General features: G+C 43.1%; 1 protein-coding gene across 3 annotated transcripts in view; it reads left to right on the top strand.

Moving 5' to 3' along the window:
• The window catches only part of NFYC (nuclear transcription factor Y subunit gamma), a 61819-nt gene that overhangs the window by 8226 nt on the left and 41084 nt on the right, over nt 1-12509 (top strand). Inside the window, exon 1 of one of the 3 annotated variants that reach the window (XM_077337480.1) lies at nt 5436-5706. The exons of the other annotated variants lie outside the window; for them this stretch is intronic. The gene's annotated coding sequence lies outside the window, so the exon portion shown is untranslated. Of the gene's footprint in view, nt 1-5435; nt 5707-12509 lie in introns of those variants that run through there. 3 annotated transcript variants of the gene reach the window in all.

Here is a 12509-nt window from a genome sequence, read left to right as displayed (position 1 = left end):
GGCAGGTTTTGGGAATAGATGCTAAGAGAGTTGGAGCTAGAGACATGTCTCCAAAGATATTTCAGATGAAATGGAATGCTGCATAGGGAAGGCTCTTCTAAAGCCATAGGCAAAACTCTTGTTGAAATCGAAAATGTGCTTGGAAGCATTCCAGTAAAAACGAAAGATGCTATTCAGAAATCTAGCAGTGTCAAGTGATGTTTGTCTCTGATGGAGAAAGGAACCTAGGAACTAGAACCATCACTTGGTGGTTCAGAGTGATAGCTGAAAGACAACAGCATGGAAAAGGCTTGCTGAACATTTTTTGGCAAGCAGTGATTTCCCTGCTTGGGGAGATGAGCTGCAAAGAAACAAGGATTAAGACCTTGCATTTAGCTATTCCGAGCAACCAGACAATGGGACGACCCCCACCCCTCTACACTTCATTCAAGAGGCACTGAATAGGGCTTAAAAATACTGGGTGCATTTACAGTAGTGTGATAATCAGTAACTACATTGCAAAGCAAAGTATGCATATACATGTGTTACATTGCTAAAATACTCTTTTGTGAACACGTGTATTATTAGACTTAGAAGTGCAGTCATCTTTCAGCATGTCATGAAGAACTACATGTATGAGCATTTCATTCAAGTTAGAGTCACGTGACAGGAGGATGCATGGTGCTGAATTAAGAGGAATGAGTTGATGCTGGTGAGCTCCTTTCCTCCCACCACGCTTTCTTTGGACTGTGTGAGAAGTTGTCCTTGTCTGAGAAGTCTTCCGTCTATTTTCAGGTTATTGTCCAAATATGAATAACTGAACACATAGGAGTTTTTGTCTTCCCCACAAATTGGGAATCAAATAGACCGGTATAGCCACCTTGGGGTATTGTGATATATCGAACTTAGTCTGAAGACTTCCAAAAGCAGGATGCCTTCATTCAAGGTCTGTGTAAAGGAGAGGCAGGAGGGAGAGCATAAGAATGATCATATCTCACAGCCTCATAAGAATGATCACTGTAAATAAATTAATTTTGAATGCCCAAACAGAGCATTGTTTGATTTTTTTCAGAATTTTATTTGATACAGCATTTAGCCAGAATGCAATCCATTTGAGTAGATTACCAACATAATTAAAGGAAAAACTTTTAAAAATATAAAAACTTTTAAAAACAGTTTCGAAGTATAAATCAACTCAATACAAATTAGTCCCACCGAAATCCCAAAATTAAGTCCAATCTACCTACACACCATGAAACAATGCACAATACAAGGTGTACCCCAAATGCAACTGGAAGCAGCCATGAGATGCATAACTGATGATTGGGGGTTGTGGACTGAGGTTAGCAATTGGAGAGAGGCAATCAAGCCGTTTCCAGCTCACATGTGGAGTCCCTCTCTCCAACCTTGTTTAACATCTTTATGCACTCTCTTGCCCAACTGGTACGGAGGTTCAGGCTGGGATGCCATCAGTACACAGATGATACCCAGCTCTTCCTCCTGATGGACAGTTACCCTGATTCGCCCCCAAAATCTTTAGCTAGATGTCCGGAAGCAGTGATGGGGTGGCTCAAGCAGAGTCGTCTGAAGCTCAGTCCTTCAAGGATGGCAGTCCTGTGACTGGGTAGAAAAGATCCAAGCGAGGAAGTGTGACTGCCCATCCTAGATGGGGCACAACTGTCAGTAGCTTATTCCCCTGGAACCTCGGCATGATCCTGGATGCCTCCCTCTCCACAGTCGCACAGATCACAAGAGTAGCATGGCTGGCATTCTACCACCTGTGCCAAGCCTATCTACTAGTGCCCTAGAAACATGTAGCTGCAGTGATCCATACGACAGTCACCTCTAGACTGGATTTCTGGAACTCCCTCTGCACAGACTTATCCTTAACCTTGATCCGGAAACTACAACTGGTCCAGAATGCAGTGGCCAGGATCCTCACAGGAACATTGTGGGGGTCCCACATTTGGCCCACCCACCAACAACTGCACTGACTACGAGTTGAATCATGGATCAGGCTTAAAGTTTTGGTAATCACCTTTAAGGCCATATACAGTCTGGATCCAGTGTACCCGAGGGACCACCTTGCTGTCTATACCCCCCAAAGAGCTCTACACTCTGCCACTTCCAACTGGCTAGTGATCCCTGGTCCTAAAGAAGCATGCCTGACCTCAACCAGGACTAGAGCTTTCTCTGTCCTGGCCTCCACATGGTGGAATGAGTTCCCAGAAGAGATCAGGGCCCTGCCAGAGCTAACTCAATTCTGCAGGGCCTGCAAAATAGAGGTCATCCACCAGGCATTTGGTTGAGGTCAATTGAACCAACAACCATCTACTGGGCCTCCCAGAAACCCCCCCCTTTCCTGAACTGAATCCTAAACTTACTAACTCTTGGGGCTATAGTTAATGTTAATGTTGCTATGTTACCTATTTTATATAGGGTGATGGCCCTCCCCCTATGAGAGCCAATCAGAGGACTGCCACATTGGCCAAAGGCTCTTCTCCATTTCCCATGATTGAGTTGATTTTTATGACCCACTTTTTAATTGTAGTCCGTAGAAATCTGGAAAGCCAGTTTGGCCACCACTGCCTTAGTAGATGACCAGCACCAGGAGGTATGACTGAGGGCATGCGACGGTTCATTCTTCTGAACCTCTCAGTAACTCGGACCTACTGCTGGATATACATGGGGCAGCTGTGGTCAGGAGTGCCTTTTACCAACTTTGGCTGGTTAACTGCTGCAGCTTTCCTAGCCAGAAAAGTTTTAGCCACCATGATATATGCCCTGGTTACATCTAGATTATATTACTGCAGTGTGTTCTGTTGTCTTCCTCTGAAAATAATTGGAAACATCAGTTGGTGTAGAGTATTAGACCAATAGTTTGACTGGAGTAAGTCATAGGAAACATATCATTCCAGTCTTGATCCATCTATGCTAGCTCCCAGTTTGTTTCTATGTATGAATCAAGGTGCTGGTGGTGACGTGTAAAGCCCTGCATGGTTTGAGGCCAATGTACTTGAGGGACTGCCTTATGAAACTGCGTTATCACTGTGGTCATCTTCCAAGGCTCAGGTTATCCACCTTTTGAGTTTAGACAAGTAGCAATCCAGGAAAGGGCCTTTTCCATTGTGGCACCAAGTCTCTGTTCCTAGGGAGGCTGATCCTTCTGTTGCCATAGTGAGTAAAGGCGTTGTTTTGTTAGGCATTCCCTCAGTGATCCCTCTTTCCTGCCCAATGTTCTAATCTTCATGTTTATATTTTCATATTTTGGATGTTTTTTTGTGCTTTTATTATGTATATATTTTTTACTTTGCTAATTGACCTAGATGGTGGCCTAGATGAAAACAGAAAGGTAGATGCAATTTGATAAATAAATAACGTATTATTTGTAGCACAACAGCCCTGACAGCTATGAATAAACTGTGTATAAGTGGGTTGGAATAGCATCATAACATTTTCTACCCTGCATCCTTGCCTAGAGCAGGGATTCCCAGCCAGGAGTCCGTGGGTCCCTGTGGGTTTGCAGGAGCTCTGAAGGGGGTTTGTGGGAGCTCTGTGGTAGCGTGGTATTGGGGGGGGGGGTCTGAGCTGTATTCTCAGCTCCTCTTCTTTCCAGCCTACATGAGGCAGAGTTGCCATAGTAGTAGTGAAGGCTGGGGGAGCAAAAGGAGTGCTAAAGTTGCAGGTAGTGATGTCATTTCTGGGGGTGTGGCAGGGGGCATGGCCAGCTGATATCCCTTCCAGGCTTCTCAATGACTGAAACTTTATTTCAGGAGTTCTTTCATGGTCAAAAGTTTGGGAAAGAGTGGCTTAGATCAAGAAAAATAGCAGAAGTTCAGGTCTAGGAAAGCAGGAGCCAGGGGATGTTAAAGTGGTGCAGAAAGGGAGGCTGGTGCAGAAAGGGAGGCTTAGGAAATGAGTTGACCTTAAATAGGAAGTATTCCAAAAGAATGAGGCAAAAACACCCGAGAGGAGTGAGTCAAGTGGAAGAGAGGTGGCTGCAAGCCTTTAGAGATCGTATGAACACATTAGCCTTTCTCAACTTTTTTACTGTTGAAAACCCTCTGAAATATTCTCCAGGCTTTGGAAAACCCCAGAAGTGGCGCAACATTGCAAAATATAGTTGGGAAGCATGGCTGGGTACATGCCCATCTGGGGCCCCTCTCCTTCTCACCCCCTCCAGGCCCATCACTGGCCATATTGGGAGAGGGTGGCAGGTCGACATGATCATGTATGGTCACATCACCCGCTAAATGTTTAACAAATTTTTAAAAATGCATTGGAGATTAATTAACTCCCACCCATTTGCGTAACCCTTCCAGGGCCATCAAGAAACCCTGGTTGAGAAAGCCTAAGAACACATAGTCAGTCTCTGAAACGTTCACATGAAAGACGTGTATATTCTCTGCAGATGTGGATGCATACAGTGATTCCCTCTTCTAAATTATTTTGCTAGTGTTTTTTTTGGGGGGGGGGTCAGGAAGCATGTAAACCTCCCATGGGGTTATAATTACCCAAGTGATTTAAAAATATTTTTTAATAGAATCATAGAGTTGGAAGGGATCTCCAAGGTCATCTAGTCAAACTCCCTGCAGAGTGCAGGAAATTCACAACTACCTGTCCTCTCACAGTGACCCCAATTCCATGTCCATATGATGCCCCCCTCCCATTTGACAATCCAGGTGAACTGATTTGTGGGGAACTAATACAGTGAAGTAATTCCTTGAAATGCAGCTGGTTCTGTCAGGGGAGCTCCTTTGTCGAAAAGAGTAGGTGGGGAAGAGGCCCCAACCACTACCATAGACCCCAAGTAGTCAGGCGATAAGTTCTGGTTCAACACTGCCTGTGTACACACGTACGTGTGTATGTACTACTTCCTTAACCAAGAGAGTGAAGTCCCAGGTCTCTGTCTTTTTATGTTCTTCCATTACAATAGGTATTTTTTTAAAATAGGTACTTACTGTCTCTTTATAACTAACTGCCCAGAAAACTATCTTGCTGTTTTACAGTTCATGGGGCTGAAGGAATGGCACAAAATCTTATCTTATACCTTGCATAAATTGAGCTTGGATCACCCATAAAATATTCCCAGGACTAGAAATGTTAAGGCTCTATTATAACGTGAGAATAATTGCTGGGGGACGAAGCTGTCAGCGTGCTGGGTACATGCTGCCGACAGAAGCCTTTCAAGCAGTTATCATTTCCCTTTGCCGAATATTCCTTTTATGTAAGTTGTTTCTAGTTTGAAGTCTCTGTGCCTGACCCCTGTTCTGCATCTCAAGGTAACTTTAAAACAGGAAGTGTACAAAGGAGGTTAGTGATGACGAGAACAGCCAATCCAAGCGCTGTGATCTTCCTAGATAAAGGGGCTGAGCCAATGAGATGCGGGCGGAGGCGAGGTTTGGTGTCAAATAGCATGCTAGATTGAATGTCTTTGACTGTTAAAGTGGAAGGAGGCTGCACAGTGTTTCATTGGAGTCTCCGGGAGTTTTTCTCTGAGGCAGGGGTCAGCTGAAAGACAAAGAAAAATGGCGAATAGTTTGCTGGAAGGGCAGCTGTTCGGTTTTGTACGGCAGTGGACATTCCAGAAATCTTTTCCTGCATCCCCTGCTGCCTTTGTTTCCTCCTCCACCTACTCTGTTTTTCGTGGAGAAGGGCTAGGAATGACTTAATTAGCTCTTGTCAGAGGAGACATAATTAACTGCATAAAAATTAACACAATCCTTGGTAAGTTTTTTTCAAAATTATTTTATATGGTGATCTTAGCCAGTGTTCAAGAATCCAAGAATGTAGATAAGTTGGAATGGTCTCAGAAAATGGCCCCCTTTGCATTCCTTGCATACCTTTCAGAGCACCTACCTTACCTTGCTCTCCTTGGTTTGTGCATGCCCTTCAGTGCACGCTTTCTCGCTTGCCCTCTCACTCTCCTCCCCCCCTTTTCCTGCCAGTTTTCTAGCTGTAAAAGGACATGTGTGAGGAAAGAGATTGATTTGCACAGAGAAGCATAACCTTTTGTGCAAGATCTGGCTTGAAAAGCTGGGACTCTTTCCTCTCACCCCCTGGTTCTTCTCCTCCCCCCCCCCCCCTCCGATAATTTGTCTTTGTTCAAATGCACTGAAGCTTTCATAGAAGAAGAAAACCATAAGGGAGTTGTTCTTCAGTTGCCCTTCTCATTTTGGGAGATACAAAGGACATAGGGAGTACTGGGGAGGGACGGGGGAGGGAGTTTAATATTAGTATGCCTCCTGCCATACTTTTCAGTCTGTAGTATCTTAGGCCCCAGACTGATGCATTACTTTGTGGGTGTGATACATTTGATGCACATGCCATGTATTTGTAAGTAAAGGTAGAACTGACACTTTTCATGTCAGTTCTCCCTCCCTGCCATGTGTTTATATAGCTTCAGTGACAAGGGGAGACATTGTTTCTTTATATATATAGATATAGATATATATACCTTCTTAAACTGGGCAAGTGTAACTGTTCATATAGTGTGCACTATAAATCCAGTCTCCATATACTGCAGTCTTAAATAAAACCTTTGCACCAAGCCCCATTCTGGTGGAGCCTGGAAGTTGCCGGGAGGTGAAAGAGAGCCCTTGTCCTTTCGTTTCTCCCCCAGGTCTAAGTTGAGTGAGAGGAGTTTGTCCTTCATCACAGGCTGCAGAAGTACTCATTAATTTGGGGTGCCAAATCCACTGGGTTCTATCTAACCAAGCTTCCGCTAGCCTTTTGCTAAGTACAAGGCTCCTCTTCTCAGTTGCAAATAGATGTTGAAGGTCACCAGAATGTGCCTACTTGTGAGATCTGTTGACGTGCAGTAGAAGAACTGAAGCAAGCGTGTTCTGCTGCAAAGGGGTTACCTGTTTGCCCTCCGTAAAGATTGACACTCAGGGGATTCCACAGCCTTCCCCCTGCCTCCAGCCCTCAGTTGGAATGATGCTGCCAGAGCAAGGCCTTAGTTTGCTAGCAAGAGTGACCTTGAAGCACAGCTCCTCTGAATTTGAATGACTGAAGGACAAAGTTTGTTTATGCTCCTTTCAGCTGGCTGGAGGCATCCAGGCTGGGGAAGAAAAATAATAGTTGTATAATAGTCGAGGGAACTGCAGTTGGCATGCATAGGTTAAGAGCTTAAATTGAAGCCATTTTAACAAAAGTGCCAGGAGGCTACTCATTTCCCTCTTCAAGAGGTACAACAATACTTCAAACGGAAATATGCAGATCAGCACAGATCTGAGATGGTTTTCTGTCTTTCATCTGCTTGTGCTGGACAAGATATTTTGCAAGTTCAAAGTGGTTTGTCGATTTTTTTATCTCGAAAGGTGGTACAGAACGGCAAGGAAGGACACAATCTCACAACGTATATTCTTTAGTGGTTAAACACAGGGGTAATGAAAGAAAGCATACTGGGAAGAAACTTTACCAAGTGGTAGTTTCCAAACATGGATTTACGGCAGCCTGCAAAGCATTATCTGCCTATGGTAGCAAAAAAATCCTAGGTGTTACTGGAAACTTACTCCCTCCCGCAAAAGTTGTAATGCCAGAGCCGCTGAAGGCAGTCAGTAGGATGTGGGGTGGAATCAACTGGCACAGCCTCCTCTTAGTTCTTAATTTCAAACAAATATGATTTACTGAAGAAAGGTAGGACAGAGCATGTCTCAGTTAAGCACCAGCAGGTACAAGTACTCAGGTTTCCACTCCCCAGGCTCTGATAAATGTTTGCTGTCCTCCTTGTGGAATGCAGTCTTAAGAGTTCTCCTACTACTAGCCCCATTGAAATATGTGGGAGCTGCCCATGAGCAGTTCCCATACATTTCATTGTGACTCGTTCAGGTGGATTGTGCTGCTGGCGGTTTCTGTTGACATGAATAAGCTTATTCCTTTCCAACAAACTCCTGTGTTCTGCCAGCACTAGTTCTCGATCCCAGAGACTGATAAGATTAGAGGCACAATACATTGGTCACCATCACCTATAATGGATAGGCCCTTCCCTCCTTGCTTGTGTACAAACAAAGATCACCAGGTATGTGGTGGGAAACTGCAGCTCTCGTGTTTGTGTGTTTGTGCGTATGCGTGTGTGAATGTAAACAAGATGTTGTTGCTTGCGCCCCACTGCCCCGGTTTCTCAAGGTTATGTTAACTTTGTCCTCCCTCGTGATTGTAGTTTCTCCCAGTTGTGTGTGCACACATAAAAAAATTAAGCGTGCCTTTTCTTTCCATGTTTCCCACAGTTGAATCCTCTGACAAACTGGAAATTTTCACGTAGCATAATTTGAGGGGTCAGGGAGTGTGGTGATGTGCCAAAAAAATGATGTGGTAGCCATTTGGGGTGGCCGGAATGCGCTGTTTGGCCTTGCTCAGGCACCAGTTGAGGTCTTATTAATCTTTAGTCACTATATTTGTGAGGTTGCCAGAAGGGATTCGGAGGAGGAGAATCATGTCATGGAGTTACCTTGGGCAGGGAACACCTAGAAGGCTGGACTCTGTGGAACCTCCTCTTACTTGGAGGGATACATAAACATATAAAGTATCTGGACAGCTTGCTCTTTTTCACCTGAGCCGTTAGCAATGGTTTTCCAATTGCTGTCCCTGTGGGAGACCCTGGGGCTTTGTAGAAACTTGTCAGGAGTTCCTCAAGGAGAAGATCAATAATGACAGACAAAGTTCCCTGACTCAGTTTGCCTACTACAACTGATCTTCCCCTTCAGGGCTCAGCTGCTGGGATGTGCCGGGCATCTTGTCAATAGGTCACATGCTCAGCTTATCAGAAGCCAACTATAAAGCCTGGCAGACCTTGTTAGCAGCCCAGGTGATATGAGCATGTGTTTTAGAACATGCCCCAGAATCCATGGCAACATGCAGGGAAAGTGTGTGCAAAACATTTCTGAAAGATGGAAAGTTTCAAAGCCATAGGCGTTTGGCACCTTACACTTGGAAGCTTAGGGAGGGGGGTAAGTTTTCCACAAACTGCCTTGGTTTGTGTCTTTAAAATAAATTGGATCATATATTTGCTGGGAAAGAGGAGAGATGGAAATACAACAAATGCCATGAAAAAGAGGAAGGACCTCTGTCGAGAGAAGGTTGCAGAAAGGTAAACACTAGACTCATGTCGAAGTAAGCCAGCTTCAACAGCAATTTTAGGAAACAGCTGTATATTTGGTTCAGGGTGGCCAGCTTTTCTATTCTCTGACCTGTGATCCTTGGGCTAGAAACGTGTTTTGCTCCACGGGCTCAGGAGTGGTCAGGATTTATGATAACATTGGCAGTCATACCTCGCTTAAGGGCTTGGGGATAGCATTGCTAACAAAACCTAAAGGCATTTACTATGCTAATATGCAGTGTCTTTCCAGCATATCACATCTCTCAACAATTATGAATATCTTGCTTTTCCCTAGGAATTATTCCAGCCCTTTGTGAATTTTTAGTTGGGAAAGATAACCTGTTTCAGAGGCTTGAATCTCCACTCTGCCATGCAGGCTTGGCAGCAATGATATGGGATGGGAAACTTTCCAGTGTTAATAGTTTGATATGGAAATTTGTCACCACACATATGCAAATATAATTTGTTTAGCTATAGTTGTCAGGGCTGTTGTGCTGCAAATCAAATCATGTTAGATGGGTTAAACACAGACAAACCCTGGTACTTGAATATGGTCCAGGTTTGTCTGTCGTAAAGCCCCGCCCCCCCTTTTGTTTTGCTTACAGTATTTAAATCATTTCTTTAAATTTGTGTTGGAATTTTTTTTACTTTCTTTTAGTCTAATCCAGCTTGCTGGGGGGTAAACGGTAATGACTGGGGAAGGTACTGGCAAACCACCCCATATTGAGTCTGCCATGAAAATGCTAGAGGGCGTCACCCCAAGGGTCAGACATGACTCAGTGCTTGCACAGGGGATACCTTTACCTTTTTATGAGAATAAAATGGAGGAGGTAGGAATGATGTAGACTGCTTTTGATCACTACTGGGAAGAAAAGCAGAATATAAATATCAAAATAAATAAAAGCTGTTCTTAAATTGGGCAATGGAATAAACTTCCCAGGGGAATGTCACTAGAATGCAACTGGATGTTGTCTTACTATGAGGATTTGCCAAGTTTTGCGGCCATTGTTCAAACTGAAAATGGAAGATTCACAAAGATGGCATAAGAAAACACAAATTAAAAAGGAATACATCTATAAATATGTAGTTTTAAAATCTGGAAACTCTGACATTATAGGTGCTGGAGAGTTGAGATAACGCCTGCTTTGGTTGTTAACCCACAAAACTTGGCATTCAAATGTGGGAGAACAGTTTTATTACTGTTTCATTTAGTATTTTAAATAATGAAAAGTGATTACCTGTATTGGTTAGGAAATGAAATGAAAGCATTTGTTAGTTCTTGATCCATGTGAAAACGGAACAATCAGATACATTTTACTTTATTTCATGCTGCTGTATATTTGCCACCAAACTGAAAAATTTCGTACTGATTTGATGTCTACCCCAACTCTGGTTCCTTTGGGAGCACTGAATGAGCAAGGCAGAAGTTGCAATCATTAATGAGAAGTTACTACATTGTTCTTATTTGGTTAAACAGTCTTTCTTTGTTAAACATTCAGCAAGGAATAGGGCAATAAAAGGTATGTGTTGAAAATTTTAATTAAATATGATTGTCCTCGTGCGTTGAAAGCTCTGGGTAGGATGTTTTTATTGTTGCTTCCTGGATTTAAGGTAGATTGATTTAAGTCTTCAAGAAAAAGATAAACTTCAGTTAAGATAAAATTATTGATTTAAATCACCTTTCTCATTTTGAAATGCAGATAAAGTGTTTGCTATAACAATTTAGGGCTGTGACTAAATTGTGACTAAATACAGCTGCTACACTTGTATGTAATCAACCTTGATTGACATATTTATCATTTGGAAATATTGTATATGCAGCAAACTTGTACATATAAGGTTATTTATGACACATGTACAACCTGTGAGCATGTTGCCCCAGATACTCGTGATCCCGCTGTTCTTAAGAAGAAAGGATCTTAGGAATCAGACATTTCAAACTACACTATATGTACAGTCAAGTTGTAATGGCACTGCAGGGTCAGAAAGACCTCTCATATCAGTGTTTCAATACATGATATTTCCAGATTTTAAATGCAGGACCTGGTTTAAGGGTATATGTGTATGACAGATGTATATACAATCATTTGTACAAAATAGCAAAAAAATAGCAGCTGATTTTTATTCCCACATAATTACCTTATATATTCTTTAGTTCTGTATACCCTGGCAAATGAAAACATTTCCCGGCACCTAATGGCTAATAATGTAGAAGAAGAGTTGGTTCTTATATGCCGCTTTTCTCTCCCCAAAGGAGTCTCAAAGTGGCTTTCATTCGCCTTCCCTTTCCTCTTCCCACAACAGACTTCTTGTGAGGGAGGAGAGGCTGGGAGCCCTGATAATACTGCTCGGTCAGAACAGCTCTATCAGTGCTGTGGCAAGCCCAAGGTCACCCAGCTAGTTGCATGTGAGGGAAGTGTGGAATCAAACCCGGCTTGCCAGTCCGCACTCCTAACCACTACACCAAGCTGGCTCTCAGATAAAAGCCCTACTCAGATTCTTACAAGTATGCCATATCTGTTGAGTGTAAAACTTTGGGTTTCTGGGGCATGGAGGATAGGGCTAGAGTGTTGAACTAGGATTGGGAAGACACAGGGTCAAACCCTAACTCTGCCAGGGAAGCTTGCTAGGTGACCTTGGCCCACTAATTCTCTGTCAACTTAACGTACCTGACAGGACTATTGTGAAGATAAAGTAGGGAAGAGGAGATCAATGTAAGTTGTGTTGGCTCTCCATTGGGAAACAGGATACAATTGAAGTAAATTAATAAATTGTTCCAAAGGCTGAGTGATCATCAGAAAATTGACGGAACACTCTCTGAAGTAAGAACTTCTTGTAGCACCTGGAATTGATGGAGTCACATGGAGTTTGGCTCACTGGTATTGTGGGTTAAGGGTAATTTTTTGGGATTTTATTATTGTTTCATGGGGTATTTTAAACTGTTATGTTTTATTGTTAACCACTCCCAGCCAGCTTGCTGAGAGCGGTGGTCTATAAATCGGATAAATAAATAAGGGAAGTTTTTCTAGCTGATCCAGAACGAGGAGGAATAATGAAAGCTGCTTTGGGTGCCCATTGGGAAGAAAATAAGTACCAGCATTGTATAGTTAGGGTGCTGGTGATTGATCTGGGAGGCTGAGCTTTGAATCCTGCTCTGCTGTAGAAAATCACTAGATGGCCTTGGCCCCATCACAGTCTCTCAGCCTGCCTCACAAGGTGGTCATTGGGAGGATAAGACTGAGGAGAGGAGACTTCTACAATAAAGGGTGTTTAGGGGGAGAAGCGGCATATAAATAAAAAGTGTTGTATCTAAATCCTTAATGGCATCTCAAATTGTTAATATTGTTAATCATTGAAGTTAATATCTAGGCCAACTTGGAGGGAGGAGTAACTGGTGTAGCAATGGTTAGGCATCCATAAAGAGTGCATA

This window comes from Paroedura picta, chromosome 5 (genome assembly GCF_049243985.1).
Source record: "Paroedura picta isolate Pp20150507F chromosome 5, Ppicta_v3.0, whole genome shotgun sequence".
Taxonomy (NCBI): Eukaryota; Metazoa; Chordata; class Lepidosauria; order Squamata; family Gekkonidae; genus Paroedura; species Paroedura picta.
The sequence above is the reverse complement of the archived record's forward strand: the minus strand, read 5'-3'. Positions and strand labels throughout refer to the sequence as shown.